Genomic DNA, 15,548 nt, shown 5'->3' on the forward strand with positions numbered 1-15,548 from the left:
TGCATCTATAGTTGTTCACTTTACTGGTAGCAGAGAGAAAACATTCAGACTGGTTGGTGTAGTTCAGAATACTCCAATGAGCAGAAAAAGGATCAATGAGTGCTTCACGGTGTTTCCAAGCCCGGTTCCAAGGGTCTATGCCCACTAGCACTAGGTGATTTCCAGGCCAATAAAGTCCATCTATCCTGGATTTTAATCTGAATTTAAAGAAGTTATCCAAGGTACTGAAATTATGAAAGAAGTCAGAGCTCAACAGCTTGCACTGGTCCTTAATGAAATGAAACCCAAAACAGATTCATTGAGGCCACCAGCCACCTGGCAGAAAGGTGACAGAATCTGAAACAAATGAGTGGAAGTGAGTAGAGGTTATTGAGATACACATGGACAATACAAATTATTATGGGCAAAACTTACATCTTCAACACTTATGTCACACCAAAAGCTTATATCTCAATAGTGTGGAACAAAAAATGATGCCCTTCTAAGAAAATGGCTATGTGTTTTCAGAATAGTATAATATCTGATATTCAGAGGGAAATAGTCAATTTTTCAAAATCCAATCCATTAAATAAAAATGTTCCTTGTTCTTTGTATTTTACAAGACTACAGCTTGGTTTGCACATACTTATTATTCAAATAACCAAAGATGTCTTCATGGTTTATAATTCAGGAATATAACATTTTGGATCAGAATATTCAGCAGAGTGCCTATTTCAATTTATTGCATGTACTGCTGTCTTTCCCTCAGTGTAAGACCCAAGGTAGCTTATGAACAATAATACAAAATTAGCTTAAATGCAGTAATAAAATTGAAACATAAAAATAAAATGTTACAATTTTAAAATAATACTGTAATCAACATAAAATCATTACAAACATATAGAGGTTAAAATTAGAGTTCTTCTAATCTTCCGGGGAGGCCCTGCCTCGCAGGCGCGGCTGGTGGGGACGAGGGGCAGGGCCTTCTCGGTGGTGGCTCCTCAGCTGTGGAACTCCCTCCCCAGCGATATCCGGCAAACCCCATCCCTCCTGGGATTTAGAAGAAAACTAAAAACTTGGCTCTGCGCCCAGGCATTCAGCGAATAAGCTCATTGGCTGTTGTAATCGGGTTGCAAATCTGTAATTGTAGCAGTAGTGAATGACTGAGGATGGTGCAATATCGCTGCTTTGCAGCGTTTTAATTTTTGTATACTTTCTATCATGTTTTTATCATGTTTTAATTGTTTTGTTTTTATAGTATATTTGTTGCTGGCCCTCGTGGCAGAATGTAAGCCGCTCTGAGTCCCCTCGGGGAGAAGGGCGGGGTATAAATGCATGTAATAAATAATAAATAAATAAATAGAGTATCATTAAGTACATTTCCAGAGCACCCGGTGGTGCAGTGAGTTAAACTGCTGAGTTGCTGAACTTGATGACTGAAAGGTCAGAGGTTTGACTGCAGGAACAGGGTGAGCTCCTGCTGTTAGCCTCAGCTTCTACCAACCTAGCAGTTTGAAAACATGCAAATGTGAGTAGATCAATAAGTACCATTCCAGTGGGAAGGTAATGGCGCTCCATGCAGTCATGCCAGTCACATGACCTTGGAGGTGTCTACAGACAATGCCGTCTCTTCGGCTTAGAAATGGAGATGAGGAGCACCAATCCCTAGAGTCAGACACAGCTAGGCTTAATGTCAGGGGAAAACCTTTACAGGAAAGTGCATTTCCTACTTGTAACAATCACTACAAGTTATAGTAGCAGGGCAAATTTGTAAGACTGAGTGGATTTCAACCAGAAAAGGGAAAATTAAAACAGTTAATGAAGTATTCAGTGAACTGTTCTTTTCTCTCTCTCTCTCTCTCTCTCTCTCTCTCTCAGTACTATCCATGGCTTCCAGTTTATTTCTTTATTTAAAGTTCTGTATGGCTTCCCAGCTCCTGAAGTAGTGAACAAACAAAACCCAATTTTTCATCCTCTGCTAATCCAAATAAACTGTATAACCTAACCATGTTTACTCAATAAAGTATCAAAGCTTCAGCCTTCATCTTGCTCTTATTACTCCTTAATTACTAATCTTTGGGACACTTGTTTACTTTGGTATGATTCATTTATGAAGCACCAGATGTCATACACTGAGCAAGAGAGTCCGAAAGTAAGAGGCCTTATTCAAATGAAAGATTTTGTTACATGTACGACCAGCTGACAGGTTTTCATAATATCTGCTTTATATGTTCCAGGTATTGTTTCTGAGCAGTGTAGAATACCACAATTAGGTTTCAATTGTACATCACATGCCAGACCATTACAGGATGAAAAAAACCTCTCATAGTGTCAATTACTGCCAATATAAGAATCCTAATTTATGTTCAGTATCAGACAAATGCATTATAAGTGCTCAGTTTTAAGCATTTGTATATCCTCATAGCTATTTTACCTAAGAATTTTATCCAATTCTTATACCTAGAAGACCATTTTTAACCCTAATGATGTTACTTTGACTCAACAATCTAGTTATGACCCCTAAGTTTTCAAGCCTATATGAATCCAGTGTTTCCTTCCATTTCCAACAGAATTTGAGATTCTTCTCAGAATATTAATGCTAGCTGAAGGCTGGAAGGGATGTATATTGCCTCCCTCCATAGCCCCAGTGCCACCACTCACACCTTTCTGGAGAGAAGCAATACTTCAGAACAGATTTTAGGGAAAGGAAGCAAAAGGACACAATTAATACCAGGTACTGCAGCCTCTTTTTCAGAGGAAATAACTGACAAACTGAGTATTTTTTTGTCTAAGAAAACCCTATGATATTCACTTGGTGGCAATACTTTCACACAGGCTGATGTGTGAAGATGTTAACAAAAAAAAACAACTCTCCTCCATTTTGTCCATGGGAATCCTTTGCTAGATCAGAAGCCGTTTTACAAACGGAAGAAGCCCTTTCATCACAACCTCTGAGGATGCCTGCCATAGATGTGGGCAAAATGTCAGGAGATAATACTTCTGGAACATGGCCATATAGCCCGGAAAACATACAACAAGCCCTTTCATCTCCAGGAAATAAATGCTGGGTCACATCTGAAGTCGGCAGCAATTATTTTCAAAGCTCACAGTGATCTATGCAAAACTTTCACACTTATCCTCTACTTGGCACATAGTTGTTTTTTAGTATTAAGCATTTATATAGACATTCTGGGGCGCAAGTAGTTGTGTTACTCAATGGGAGCAAAAAACAAAAACTACTACAGCACCATAACAACAGATAACCAACAGTTATATGTCACAAAGAAATATAAAAAGATTGTGTCACACCTTATGAAATTGAGAAAAATAAATCAGCTTTTGTAGACTCTAGTTAACTTTATCTGATGCAGTTATATAGACTAGAGCATTATATACCGCATATAGACTAGAGCATTATACACACTACACAGAATTATAATAGTGTTATAGATATATTCTGTGGATAGCAGTCCGTGTCATCTGAAGCAGGCGGTAAAGCCTCTATTGGCAGATTAATATACACATGCCTGAGTAAGTTAGTTAGTGAGAGTAGTCAGTATAGTGAGGTGAATTGGAAATGGAAAAAAGCATGAACACTAATCATTAACTTGTCATCACTGACAAGCATCTTGCAGTAGATAAACTGATTAAAATCTGTGTAGCCATTGTTCTGTTTGTTGTTGTGTGCCTTCAGACCCTAAGGCAAAGTTATCACAGGGTTTTCTTGGCAAGATTGGTCCAACAAGTGTTTCATTTTGTCGTCTTCTATTGCTCTGAGAGTGTAACATGGCCAAGGATCCCAGTGGGTTTCCATAAATGAACAGGCAGTCCACTACACCACACTGGCTCTCAAATGCAAACATGGAATAGGGAGGAAAAGGATTCATCTAGTGTAACTTTTCATATTAAATAAATGTTAAAATAGGCATTGTGGCAGAAAAAGTCAGTAATACTTCTTGATTAGAAAAGGTTGTGGTTCCTTTTTAGAAATCTGAGGAAAGCCCCAGTAATTTTATCCCAATGCTCATCCTCTCCCACTTGGCATGATGCAGTGGTTTGAATATTGGACTACTACTCTAGAAATTAGGGTTCAAATCCCTGCTCAGGAATAGAAACTTCTGGGCAAGTTGCATTCTCTCTCAGCCTCAGAGAAATGTCAAACCCTCGCTGAACAAATCTTGGAAAGAAACCTCGGTGATAAGGTCACCTCAGGGTCACCATAGGTCAGAAACTGCTTCAAGGCACACAGTAACAACCACAATACTCTACAAAAGTCTCAATGGAATATTACTCCTCTCACTGTCTCCTACAGTGAATTGCATTACCTATCCACTTTGAACTAAATAGTGGGGTGCATACTGCAAAACCTTAGAGATAAAAACTTCATGATATATTTGAGACCTCTAAACATTATTTTTTGTATGGACAAATTAGAAACAGACATTCAAAGACATTAGAATCCTCATATATTCTTGAGCAATTAAAGAAACTACTTAAAATGTTTCAATTAACTTCAGTCACACAGAATACTGTACTTAAATACACAAAAACTGCATTTACAATTCAAAACTTTACCTTTAAAACCGTCATTTTAAGTGGAGCACAGTTACCTTTGTCCCACCTATGGCAATAAGCTAAACCCATTTAAATGCAAATACCAGTTTGGCTTCAGTAAGTTTTTTTCCTATAACTGCAATTGCTTATCATCTAAATCAGAGACTCACATAAACTACACAAATGTATAAAACCATGTTTTCCGAAAAGGTGAAACAGTCAAAATTAAGCTCTAATCTACAAAGAATTTAATTTCCTAACTCAAGTAGGCAATTAATTCTAGCAGACCCATGCAAGTACCACATAGCTGTTGTGTGATTCATCTAAGGTCACACAATAATTTCCATCACTGAATGGGGAGCCGAATTCTGGTCTCCTCTAGGAATCCCAGTCCATCACTCAAACTACTGGCTCTGTAGTAGTTGTAAACTATTTACCACACAGGCTCTGAAAAATACCACAGACTGATTAAAAGACCAATAAATGCATCCTAAAACAAATGAGGCCTGGATTCTTACTAGAAGTGAAGAATACTAAAACGAAGATCTCCTACATTGGACAAACATGATCAACAACTGGAAAAGCTGATAATACACTAGGCAACATATATTTTGGTGCCTTGAATGTTAACCCTGTTTCTGGATATATTTGACCTGCTGAGTCCAAAATTGGCACCAGTTTTTCCCTACACTAGTTTTTGAGACATAGAACAAGTGCCATCTTCCAGTATTCATCCACAGAAAACCATGACAACCATATCTAAGAAACTTGCGTTGATGCGGTCTATCCAATGTGGTTTTCTGAATCAGTGTCCCAAATAACTCCAGGAGCAGGTACATTTTAATATTAGCTTTGGATAGCACAGGGAAGGGTTAACATGTCAGTGGTGTTTGTTCAGAACATATCACCTCACTTTCTATCCCTGTGATCATTGGATTTTGAACATTTTCTTGTTGTGGAAACAAGGATGATAAGTTTCAGTGGAGACAACCTTTTCTCATGTTAACTCTTCCAGGAGTGCATTTCCCTTCCAAGGGGTAGATTTCTCTCACTTCCTGTTGTCTCAACCCTGTTCTTAACTATGAGTCATTTGGAAGTTGGATGTTTGCACCTTGGGGGCTGCCTGTGCATATATTATTAGGTCATCTCCATTGCCAGAATAAGTGTATTACAAACTAAAGCCCTATTACCATAACTAGAAACAAACAAAAGAAAAGAATACAAAATAACCAGGAGCAAGGTCATCACACCTTAAAGGTAACTAGATTAAACAAGTCAGCCTTCATTTGAGTTACAAGGATATACAAGAAGTTCTAGCTCCTTTGAGAGCAAAGTGTGGTGTAGTGGCTTGATCGCTGGACTACAGCTCTGAAGAGACCAGGGTTTGAATCCTTGATCAGCCATGCAAACCTAGGCCCCTTGTCCCTATATTCCAGAATCTGATCCCAGATTATATGCTTATCCCAGATTATCTGACAGTGGTGACTCATATAATCCAGTTTAAGCAGATAATCTGGGATCAGATCCTGGGATATAGGACAGTATAGAAGAGGCCTTAATGAGTGACCGAGTAAATCCCACTCTCTCAGCCTCAGCAGAAGGGTAAAGCAAACGGGCTCTAATGATAATAAAATAACTTTATTTCTACCCCGCCCTATCTCCGCGGAGGGAGTCAGGGAAGTTTATGAAGACAAAAATGAATATGAAAAAAATACAGTAGTAAACAAACAATTAAAAACAGACCATTAAAATTCACACTAATACAATAATTATTAAAACACCAGACGATTGCCAAGCAACACCCGTTAGTGTTACCTTGAGATCTCCATGAATCGGAAACAACTTGGGGGGTACTAGGACCTTTGAGACTGGGGTGCATCTATGGTCTGTTTATTTATTTATTTACAGTATTTATATCCCACCCTTCTCACCCCCAAAGGGGACTCAGAGCTGCCTTACAATCGGAAGCAATTTGATGCCATAAGAGAAATATATAACAAACATATGCATTAAAACACAAGACACTGAAACACAATTTAAAACCAATTATTAAAATCACGTCATCCATAATCATTATCCATTTGTCATTTCACTATTCTGAATTCTCTTATTGCACTAAAACAGTTTGACACCACTTTTAACTGTCATGGGCTCAATGCTACGAAACCCTGGGTGTTATAGTTCGATGAGGCATTAGCATTCTGGCAGAGAAGACTGAAGAGCTTTCAAAACAACTTCCAGGTCTCCATAGCACTGATCCATGGCAGTGGGGTCAAGCTGCATTAATTCTACAGTGCAGGTCAGGCATGGGCCCTCTAGGTGTTTTGGATTTCAACTCCCACAATTCCTAACAGCCAAGGGCTGAAGTTTGCCCATGCCTGGTGTAAATATACCCAAAGAAAAACCTTTGATGTGGGCACCAGTCTGTTAATAGATTACTGATAACAATGCAGTATAGTGATATAGTACAATATAGTTATATATAATGGGGCATGCAAATGTGAGTAGATCAATAGGCACCACTCCGGCAGGAAGGTAACTGCGCTGAATGCAGTCATGCTGGCCAAATGTCCTAGGAGGGGTCTAGAGACAACGCTGTCTCTTCGGCTTAGAATAATAGAATCATAGAATAGTAGAGTTGGAAGAGACCTCATGGGCCCATCTAGTCCAACCCCCCACTAAGAAGCAGGAAATCGCATTCAAATGGAGAAATGGAGATGAGCACCAACCCTCAGAGTAGGACACTTAATGTCAGGGGAAAACCTTTACCTTAGTTATATATAATACTAATATTGTGCTATGCTAATAATATATTGATAAAAATATAATGTAATACAGTATAATAATATAATAATTACATATTGTATATTACATGCAATATTACTAATAATATTGCAGTAGAGCAGTATAGTGCAATATAGTAATATACAATACTAATATTCTACTATGCTAATAACATAATATATTGTATGTACAGATAATTTGTAAGCCGCTTAGAGCGGGATATAAATGTTGTAAATAAATAAATAGGCTGGACTCCAGCCAAACTTTGGCTTGAAATCCTCAGTGGATCCCCTTATGGCCAGTGGTTCTTAAAATATGGGTCCTCTGGTGTTTTGGCCTACAACTCCTAGAAATCCCAGCCAGCTGTTGAGATTTCTGGGAGTTGAAGTCCAAAACATCTGGGGACCCACCGGTTGAGAACCACTGCTATGCCTTCCAACACTGAAGCGGGCTATATCTGGAACTGCAACCCATTTAGAGTTGGTTCACGGGCTAACCCTGGTGCGGTACTTTCCCCCAAGCGTTGCGTGGCTCCCTTCCTTCCTCCCCTGCCCAGTTCGCTTCAAAGGTTCCCCATGAAGAGGGCGCCTCCTTCCTTAACCAAGCAAGCACCTCAAAAGGAGCCAAAGAAAGAGGCAGACTCGGATGCCCAAGGACGCCTTCTCGGCTGCTTCCGCTTTTCGCAGTTCAGCAACAGGTGAGGCCAAAGCAGCCTCTCTCTGCTCTTGGCGTGCCTCGCTTTCACCCACCTGAGCAATACAACCCCGCTTGGGGAAAACGGGGCCCCTCCGTTCCTCGAAAGCGACCCTCCCTCGGCTCACCTGAGGCTCCAGGCGACGGCTGCCTTCCTTGCTCCCTTCCTTCCTCTCGGGCTCACTTTCCTCCGGGAGCTGTTTGAGTAGCGCCCCTCCCTCCTAGATCCCTTCCCTGCGGGGAGAGAAAGAGCACCGAGAGGCGGAGGAGGAAGAGCTCTACAAGTCGAGAGAGAGCGAGAAGAGCCACCCGATCCCTTGCAGCGGCTTTTCTGCAAACCCGCCGCTCCCCCACCCTCCCTCTTTTCTCACTTCATCACCGCCTTGACGCGCTCTCCTGCGTTCGCTCACCTTCAAGGACCCAGGGAAGGGGCGGGCGGAATTTCCAGGGGAATTTCGCCCAGTCTCTTCCTCCTTCGAGGGCCGGGCCAAAGCCAGGCTCACCTGCCAGCTGACAAAGTGGGATTGCCTCCGGAATAAGGGTCTCAATACCCCCGAAAGCACCTGGTATGGGCTGCTCTTAGAAGGGAAGCTGGGTTCACCTTGCTTAGGAGGAGAGCAGAGACCACTAGGTACTACAGGGCTATAATTCAGAAGAAGGAACTTGTAAAATTAACTGATGTAAGTTAATAATAATTTTTAACTGATTTATATTGCACTGTATAATTTTTATATATGCGTTTTATTGTAAGCCGCCCTGAGTCCCCTGTTGGGTGAGAAGGGCGTGATATAAATATTGTAATAAATAAATAAATAAATAAATAAAAGAGGGAATATCGGATGCTGTAGGCCCCACCTGCACAACCTTTGGCCCTCCAGGTGTTTTGGATTTCATCTCCCAGAATCCCTGGTCATTGGAACAGCTGGCTATGGGATTTGGAGGACCCAGCTTCTGGAGGGCCAGAGGATGTGCAGCCCTTCTGTAGGCAATATTTCAAAGGGTGGGAGTTATGATATCAATCTAGTAACTGCCTAAGAAGGAGCCGTGTTGGCACAATGGGTGCCAGCTGGACAGCAGCCCTGAAGGTTAGGTTGCTAACCTGAATGTTGCCAGTTCAGATCTGTGAGATGGAGTGAGCTTCTGTCTGTCAGCACTAGCTTGCAGGGACATGAGAGAAGCTCCCCAGGCACCTCCTGGGCAACATCTCTGTAGATGGCCAATTCTCTCACACCAGAAGTGACTTGCAATATGTTCTCAAATCACTTCCGACACAAAAAAAGTAAGTAACTGCCTAAGAAAAACCAATGAAAATTAATGGGGCGCCATAAGGTGACAGGTGATGTGAAGGCACGGTAATCCACACAAACATAGAGATGATTGCATTACAGTATGCTGTTCATAGGCTAGTGCATGGAATCGGGGTTACAAGGCTCAGCAGAACTATGATTTCAGGACTACAAATTGAAGAATCTGTACAATTGCGTGACTGAAGAGAAGTGCAATATCGAAGGTGATCAACCCAGTATAAAAAGGTGATGTAGTGGAATAGCATGTTGGTGCAATAAAGTCCATTGTCATCGATATGTTCTAAGAATACTGGGATTGTAGTTTGGTGAGAAATGTGGATTACACTGAACAATTACCTGGTTGGTATCAGTTTAAGTGCCATAGCTTCTTTCTATGGCATCATGGGATTTGTAGTCTCATGCAATACTTCTGGTTGCACTACAATACTTCTAGTTAAACTACAAAACTGCAGTTCTCAAGTAGTAAACTCTACATGCCTCCTACGACTACAAATCCCAGGATTCCATAAGGTGGGGGCATGACAGTTAATTGTGCACCAAACACTATAATTATGCAGTGCGGATGCAGCCTTGGATGTCACTGTAGACTGATAGTAGCGCACTTTGGCAAATAATTGTAAGTACCTCATCACTACAGATCCCCTGATTTTGTATGACAGAGGCATGGCAGTTGAAACTGTATTAATGTAATATAACCATGCAGTACAGATAAAGACCCAGATAAATACATCCAAGCAATGAACCTCTTTGACTTCAGTTTTGTGAATGGAACATCTACTTGTGGGTCTGCCTCTGGACTGAGAAAACTCCTATTGCGATAGGCTCTTGAGACTTTGTATCAGTGTGGAAAAAATGTGACTGAAATTTCATCATCCCTAGCCAGAAGAACTAAGGATGAGGAATATGGGAATCTGAAATCTAACAACATGTAGAAAACCTCAAGTTGCGCATTCTTACTTTAGTAGTTGTGTGATAGGTAAGCATTCAAAGGGAAGAAATAATGTCCATTTTAGGACTGCACCTGTTCAATTTCTTCCTGCTGTGTAGTTTTTTTAAATTAAAATGAGAGTTCTGTCAGAAACAAAGAGATACTTTTAGTTTATTTAGTCTGCAATGCACACTTAAAGAAATAAGCCTTCCTGAACACAGTGGAATTTTTTCTGCATTAATATGTACATTATCATGCTGCTAGTGTCAGAAACTGCCCTCTGAATGTGAAGCATTGAGCAGTCATTTGAACGTGTCCAGAGTGTGTTTCCTTGAGATCAAACAATGTAATTTATTGACAAGCTGAAAATTCTTAGTACCATTGATTTTAAAAAAAATCAGTAAAGACAAAGATCGACCCAGAGGAAAAGTGTTCTTCCCATGCATCAAGGGAATGATGACCGTAGCGCCAGCTTTCAAATTGATTTGAACCCGCAGCGGAGAGTTCCGCAGATCCATCACCAAAGGAACGGAGCGGGACCGCAACAGACTATTATTAAAAGATCTTTTCTTCTTCACTTTCCCCTTCCCTGAACTATGTAACAAATCCCCCCAATAAAAGTAGCATTCATTTTTAACAGTAACACTCTCTATCTGGTTATTTTGTGTCTTTCCCTGACTCCTTCTTTGCACGAAATCTCCTCTCTCTCTCTCTGTCTCTCTAACCCGTCCGTCCTTTTAACTCTGGCTGAGGCTCCTCCGCCATAGATTAATACGGCGGACGATACAAATTGGCTCATATCTTCATCAAAATTACCCCTAGCACACTCCTCTTTTAGTTCTAACCCTTCCTAAGGCTCCTGACTCAAGGACCACCAGCGGAACCAAAATCGGTCCAGTTCTCGGCACCTCATCAGCTGATTGTCAAACGGAACCGACTGCTCTTTTCAAGCCCTCCACGTTTCATTTACACCTTCATAATTTTATGAATGAGAAGAACACTCTTCCCCAGACCTACCCCTGAACTTATGAAATCCTATATTTCCAAAGACTGCAACCCACATGTACCTCTTCCCCATGCTATTTCTATGAATTCCTCCCACCACAGATGAACTCTTTTCCCAATGTATCCGTGAATTTTCATATTCTATGTACCTGGACACCCTCATGAATCACTGTTGTATGAATTTCTAATCGTTGGGCTAACTCCATGAATTGTAAAATCATGCTGCTGAAACTCCACTTTTATGAATTTCCATATTGGGTTCCCCAGATGTTATGAACTTCGTTCTTATCAAATATTTTCAATTGTTTATATCATTTATGATTCCCCTTTATGCAATGTAACTTACTTTTATGGATTCTCCCTTATTCCCATGAAATCTATCCATCTGCCTATATGTATTTGTACTCTTTGGGATCTCCGGAAAATATGTATTTTTCCCAGCAGGGTTTATATTCCAACTTTATTTTATTTTTCATTTTATTTCACATAATTGTCAAGTCATGAAATCAAATAGGAAATATTTTGAACTCAACCTGAACCCAGAACCCATCCCCAGTTCCTATGACCCAGGCTTCCCTTCCCAAAAACAAAAGGATAATCCGCCACCGCTTAACCCAATCAAATTCAGATTGCATGGACAATATAGGGCTTGAGTCGCCGAATTCGGAGTATTGACCTAAAGGTGATTCGCCCCCAAGGCAAACATTGTCATATCTCATCCAAAGGAAAATCCAGGACACCTCAGGAAGGCGCCCTGCAGAGCCTGTCAATTATGGCTCATCACCACCCATCACTACTTCCACCCCTGACACCCCAAGGCATATCTAAAATCTGTATACGTGACAGAAACCCGGACATTCCTTGATTGCTGCCATTCATCCCTTTAGAAATCGGCCTAGCAGGAATTAATCCGATCTTTTCCTGCTCTGTCACTTCATTGTTTCAATAACTCCCGCCTTCTCCCTCCTGATTGGCTCGAGTAGAGACAAAAAGCAGCTTCCTATTGGGCCAACAGAGCAAGGCGGGAAACGAAAGCCCGCCTCGTTCGACCTTCTAGCCTATCAATGATCAGGAGGGCGGGGGAGCGGGGCGGGAAATTCAAAGGGCTGTCAGACTGAAAGTTTGTATAAATATGGCTTTATTTTGATAATATGGTACCCTAGTAGACTGAATGATCGCTACTAGAGTCCTCTTCAGCTGAATTGCTCAATAAAGACTCCTTGGCGGAATTTTCCTTCAACTTTGGCGGACCTTCTTCATTTCGGCTTCAGGTTGTATTACGGCTTATATTCTCCTTTTGGCTTCGCCAAGGTCCGTCCCCTCAGGACCGGGTCGGGTCTCTCCTTAAGGGCCCGATCCCCCGAAACGCGGTCGACAACAGGAACCACTGACTGCATAGGGAAACTGAAGAAGAAACACAATCTACAAACTATCTACAGACCCACTAAGAAAATCCAACAAATACTATGTTCAGTGAAGGACAAGAGGGATCCTCTCACCTCTGCAGGAGTCTGCCATATACCATGCAGCTGTGGACAAGTCTACATAGGGACCACCAAACATATTACGCAAACACAAATCAAGGAACATGAAAGACACTGCAGACTAATTCAACGAAAGAAGTCAGCCATGGCAAAGCACCTAATGAACCAACCTGGACACAGCATATTATTTGAGAACACAGAAATGCTGGACCATTCTAACAACCACCATATTAGTTAGAGAAGCCATTGAAATCCACAAGCATGTGGACAATTTCAACAGAAACGAGGAAACCATGAAATGAACTAAATCTGGCTACCAGTATTTAAAAAACTCTAAAATCAGAACAGCAAAGAAGAGCAACACTCAAAAAACGGGAAATGCAGACAAGAAACAATCAGGGCCAGATAATACCTCCAAACAAAGGATTCCCCCAGGTAGGAAGTAGCCAGGCTTAGAAGCTGCACGGCCATTCAATGCTAATTAAGGTGGACAATTGCAACATTCACACTTGCCTCAAACAAATAAGAGTTCTTTCTCCCACCCTAGACATTCCACAGATATATAAACCTCACTTGACTAGTTTCCAACAGACCTCACAACCTCTGAGGATACTTGCCATAGATGTGGGCCAAACATTAGGAGAGAATGCTTCTGGAACATGGCCATACAGCCTGGAAAATGCACAGCAATGCAGAATCACTCATGATGTCTCAAAGCACAACTCATTATAGGCAGAAGTTAATATAAGAAAAACCGGGAAGGGAACTGACAGTACTGTAAAACAATTCAACTCCACGTAGACTAGAGAAACAAAAGTGATTGCTTCCTTACATCTGTAATTGTGTGAGTCTTCACCAAAGACATGCTTATTAAACAAAAACATATATGTTGTTGAACACAAATCCAGATAGGATTGCAAGTATTTAAATGGCCTAAGCAAATAATGTAATTCCCTAAGGGTAAGCATTGTTGCTAGGGTGAGAATCTTTTAATTATAATAAATACTCATTAATTAATAAATAAGTAATAAGTTGTTACATGCCTTTGAATTATGTCTGATTTATGGTGACCCTGTCACTGGGTTTTCTTGGCAAGATTTGTTCACAAGACATCTGCCTTTGTCTTCATCCGAGGCTGAGAGAGTGTGGCTGCTGAGGATCACCCTGTGGGTTTTCACGGTCAAATTGGGATTCCAACATTCAAACCATTACATTTTGGAGATTATTTCTAAGAAAAGTTGTAACAGGAATGGACTTCACAATGTCTATAATAATGGGCTAGATCTTACAGATATAATCAGGGCCGGCTGAAGCTATAAGCTAAGTAAGCAATTGCAGGTGGCGCCAAATCACTAGGGGTGCTGTTGAGGCACCGGCATCCTGGTTCAGGTCTCTCTCTGTCTCTCAATAGCCCGCAAAGGAAGAGTCCAATGAAACTTTCCTGAAACTTTCTCTCTCTCTCTCAATCTCTCTGATATCGGGTCTCGAGGGGGCGGAAGGCATGTGGAAGAGAGGGAGTTAGGAAGGGCTGAAGGAAGGAAGGATGGATTGACTGGCCAATAAACGGACAAGGTCACAAGGAGGCGCAAGCCCTCTTTCGCGCGCTCCCGCTCCCTCACATGTTCTCTCTCTCTCTCCTTCGCAGCCCTGCTGGAAACACAGCGTGCAGCCCAGAAGGAAAGGGAAGGAAAGGAAGAGGAGTGGGAAAGGAATGGGAGGGGAAGGGAAAGGAAGAGAAAAGAAAGGAAGGGAAGGAGCGGGAAGGAAAGGAAGAGGAGAGGGAAGGGGAAGAGAAGGGAAGGAGCCGGAAGGAAATAAAGGGAAAGGAAGAGAGAAGGAAAGGAAAGGAAGAAGAAGGGAAAGGAAAGAAGAGAGAAAAGCGGGATACAAATAAAGTTTCATTATGTTGTCAAAGGTTTTCATGGCCAGGATCACTGGGTTGCTGTGAGTTTTCTGGGATGTATGGCCCATGTCCTAGAATCATTCTCTCCTGACGTTTCACCCACATCTATGGCAGGCATCCTCTGAGGTTGGAAACTAATCAAGTGGGGTTTATATATCTGCGGAAGGTCCAGGATGGGAGAAAGAAAGAACTCTTGTCTGTTGGAGGCAGGTGTGAATGTTTCAGTTGCCCACCTTGATTAGCATTGAATAGCCTTTCAGCTTCAAAGCTTGGCTACTTCCTGCCTGGGGGAATCCTTTGTTGGGATGATTTATTATTATTATTATTATTATTATTACTATTATTATTATTATTAGGCCTTGCTCCTGGGAAGGTTCCTTTGCTGTGTCTCCCTACTTATCTAGTTACCTTGCCACATATTCTTCACATTGTGCCTGCTTTGAGCATATATTGCACTTACAAGTGGGGCCCATATTACGCTGGGAAGAAGAGGGCGGATCAGGGCCATTTCTCTGGACACAGCCGCCCCTTATTCTCTATCTTTTTCCTTCTTTCCTTTCCCTTCCCTTCCCTTCCTTCCTTCCGAGGAAAGAGAAAGGCGGCAACAGCTCTAGTTTCTTGTCCCCTTTGCCTCTTTTACATCCCAACTTTTCTTATTCTTTGGGATACAGTTTGCTCCTGCTTAAAAAAAAAAAAAAACCAAAAACAGTTGTAGAAAGGCCAGGGTCAGTGAGTCCAGAGCTGTATTTAATGCAGTTCAAATGGCCTTCTTTGGGAGACAAGCCCCAACACTTTCAATGAATGCCGCCTTGAAACTTCATTATCAATGGTCCCTGCATATGTGTTTGTATGTGTATGTCTACATAATATATATATATATATATATATACACACACACACACACACACACA

At 41.4% G+C, this 15,548-nt stretch overlaps 1 protein-coding gene across 3 annotated transcripts in view; it reads right to left on the bottom strand.

Moving 5' to 3' along the window:
* tmprss2 (transmembrane serine protease 2) overlaps positions 1-8,231 on the bottom strand; it is a 42,451-nt gene extending 34,220 nt beyond the window's left edge. The window contains exon 1 of one of the 3 annotated variants that reach the window (XM_008107483.3): positions 8,139-8,231. The gene's annotated coding sequence lies outside the window, so the exon portion shown is untranslated. Of the gene's footprint in view, positions 1-8,066; positions 8,091-8,138 lie in introns of those variants that run through there. The other 2 variants (XM_008107485.2, XM_008107487.3) reach the window with 2 other exon arrangements.
* Positions 8,232-15,548: the final 7,317 nt, after the last annotated feature.

Source organism: Anolis carolinensis, chromosome 3 (assembly GCF_035594765.1).
Source record: "Anolis carolinensis isolate JA03-04 chromosome 3, rAnoCar3.1.pri, whole genome shotgun sequence".
Classification (NCBI taxonomy): Eukaryota; Metazoa; Chordata; class Lepidosauria; order Squamata; family Dactyloidae; genus Anolis; species Anolis carolinensis.